This window comes from Heterodontus francisci, unplaced genomic scaffold, assembly GCF_036365525.1.
Source record: "Heterodontus francisci isolate sHetFra1 unplaced genomic scaffold, sHetFra1.hap1 HAP1_SCAFFOLD_43, whole genome shotgun sequence".
Lineage (NCBI taxonomy): Eukaryota > Metazoa > Chordata > Chondrichthyes > Heterodontiformes > Heterodontidae > Heterodontus > Heterodontus francisci.
Genome location: NW_027141852.1, coordinates 1,784,154 through 1,787,539, shown reverse-complemented (window position 1 = coordinate 1,787,539; position 3,386 = coordinate 1,784,154).

Here is a 3,386-nt window from a genome sequence, read left to right as displayed (position 1 = left end):
GTTACGAATGGTCGGACTGATTCTCTCTCTCTCTCTGTGGTGCTGTATATGAAAAGGGGATAATGTTAGTGAGCATCATAGAATCATAGAATCATAGAAGGTTTAAGGCAGAGAAAGAGACCACTTGGCCCATCATCGGATGCGGCAGCCGAAAAACAGTGAGCGGAAAGGAATGGCAGGGGGCTTCAATCTCGAGAGTGCACCTCCGGTGCTATGTGGAAGCTCCTGGATGCTTCCCGTGTCCTGGAGAACCATTTAGCGGTCATCACCTCGTAGCAGATGTAATGTACAACAATACTCCGCTCTCGTTGATTGACGTCTATGCCCCGGTTCAATGCAGCGAGCGGCTCTCCGTCTTCCAGCATCTCCCACTGCTGCTGGCGACGTCCAGGCCGGTCATCCTAGGCAGTGACTTCAACGGCATCATCGATGCACCTGGATGATCCGGCAGAGACGACAGCAAACTGGATGCTATGTCCAGATTCTTAATAGAAACAGTAAAAGATGCCAAACTGCATGACGTCTTCAGCAAACCTGCAGACAGAGCGCAGCATAGATACACATGGTCAAGAACGGACGGGTCTGCCCATTCCAGGATTGACTTCCTATTTGTGTCCCGTGTTTTCACGGTCAGATCCACCGATGTCAAGCCGGTGTTCTTCTCCAAGCATTGCCTTTTACTGGCTGACTTTCACTTACAGGATGACCAGCGGATTGGCAGCGGGATATGGAAGCTCAATGCTACACTGCTAACCCCAGAGAACGTTGAGGAACTCAAAAGGGATTACAAAGGTTGGAGGACTGTGAAACCCCACCTTTGAGTCTCCTGTTCAGTGGTGGGAAGCGATCAAGGAGAACATCAAGAGGTTCTTTATCTTCAAAGGGTTCAGAGGGCGAGAGAGAGAGACAGATGGAAATGTCACGACTCCAGAAAAGTATGCAAAATCTGCTCTGGCTTCAGTCGATGGGGGTCAAGGTCAAGGAGGACCTTCATGAGGTGAAGAGCCAGCAGGCCTCGCTCTTTGCGACAGAGGCCTCCAAGATCATCTTCCAGTCCAGAGTCCGCTCCATTGAGCAGGATGAGATGTGCTCGTGTTACTTCTTCCAAAACGTACACAGAGAGAGCTCTGTTATCAGCAGCCTGAAGGAAGAGGATGGCTCGGTAACGTCTTCGCAGTCCGACATACTAAGGATCAGCAAATCCTTTTATGCTGGGCTGTATGACGCGAAGCCCACAGACAGCAGAGCCTCCCAGTCCTTCCTGTCATCTATCACAGAGGTCTTAGATGACAGCAGGAGGGAGAGACTGGACAAACCGCTAATTCTGGATGAGCTGACAAAGGCCGTCAAATCCTTCGAGATAAGTAAAACTCCTGGAAGCGACGGCTTACCGGTTGAGTTGTATTTGGTCCTGTGGGACTGGGTCGGCCCGGACCTGCTGGAAGTATACGACAGTATGCTCCTAGCCGGCAGCATGTCAGAATCCATGAGGAAAGGCATCATCACCTTCATCAACAAGGGGAAGGGGGAGAGGGCAGAAATCAGAAATTGGCGGCCCATCTCACTGCTTAATGTAGACTACAAGATACTGTCAAAAGTCATAGCCAGTCGAGTCAAGTCTGCTCTGGAGTTGGTGATCCACCCAGATCAGACCTGTACTTTACCCACTCAGGGACACGATCACCCACATACGGGACAGGAGGGTGGACACCTGCCTCATCAGCCTGGACCAGGAGAAGGCTTTTGACAGGATATCACGCACCTACATGATGGACGTACTTTCGAAAATGGGGTTTGGGGAGGGAATCTGCAATTGGATCAAACTGCTCTCCACAAACATCAGTCGCACAGTCTCAATCAATGGGTGGGAATCAGAAAGTTTCCCGATCCAATCTGGAGTCAGACAGGGTTGTCCTCTCTCCACTGTCTTGTTTATTTGCTGTATTGAACCCTTTGCTGAGTCTATTAGGAAGGATGCGAGCATAAGAGGGGTGACAATCCCAGACAGTGGAGGCACTCAGGTGAAAACCTCCCAGCACATGGATGACGTCGCGGCCTTCTGCTCGAACCCGCTGTCTGTGCGCAGACTGATGAGCATCTGCGACCAGTTCGCACTGGCCTTGGGAGCCAACGTTAACCACGCAAGAGAGAGGCCATGTTCTTTGGGAACTGGGCTGACCGATCCTTTGTCCCCTTCACCGTCAGGTCAGACTACCTGAAGGTGCTGGGGATATGGTTCTGAAGGGCCGCGGCATGCACCAAAACCTGGAAGGAGCGAGTCGCCAGGGTACAACACAAGCTGAGCATGTGGGAGCAGCAACTCTCTCCATTTTGGGTAAGAACCTGGCGCTCACGTTGTTGCTGGAAGTGGCACAGGTCTGGCCCATACCCCATTCCTGTGCTGTGGCGATCACCCGAGTCATTTTCCGCTTCATCTCTGGATCCAAAATGGACCGGGTCCAAAGGGACACGATGTTCAAACCTCTGGATAAGGGCGCGCATAATGTACCCAATATCACCCTCATCCTGATGACTACCTTCGTGTGCGGCTGCATCAAGCTGTGTGCAGATCCCCAATACGCCAACACCAAGTGTCACTATGTGCTGAGATTCTCTCTGTCCCCAGTGTTGAGAAGGAAGGGCCTGGTCTCATTGCCGTGGAACGCTCCATCTAGTTGGACTGTGCCGTACCACCAATCCTTCGTGGAACAGTTTCTGCGGAAAACACCTTTGACCACCAATCCATCAGGCAGTGGTCTGCACGGAATGTCCGCAAGGCCCGATGAGAAAAGGAGATGGTGGATCCTGTCGGATGGTTACCCGAGCAGACCGCCAAATCATTTGGCGGAATGCCTCATCACCAGAACTTTCAAACAAGCACCAAGGTGTAGCTTGGCTGGTGGTGAGAAGAGCCCTCCCCGTCAGATCCTTTCTGCACGCCCGAAGTCTCACCCCCTCCGCACAATGCCCTCGAAGTGGCTGTGGTGGGGATGACATCGTTGCCCAGCTTCTTCTGGAATGTGTCTTTGCAAAGCAGGTGTGGAAAGAGATGCATTGGTTTTTGTCGAGGTTCATCCCAAGTAGCTCTGTAACACAGGGGTCTGTGCTCTGCGGGCTGTTCCCAGGGACACACACCGAGATAACCACAACTGCTGCTGGAGGACTATCAATTCGGTGAAAGACACTCTTTGGTCTGCCCAAAACTTGGTAGTCTTCCAGCGCAAAGAGTTGTCCACGACCGAATGTTGCAGACTGGCACACTCCAAGGTCCAGGACTACGTGTTGAGGGACGCACTAAAGCTTGGGGCAGCCGCAGCAAAGGCTCAATGGGGAAAGACCACCATGTAAGCTCCCCCCACCAAGCTGAACTGAGGGGCTGGATCCAT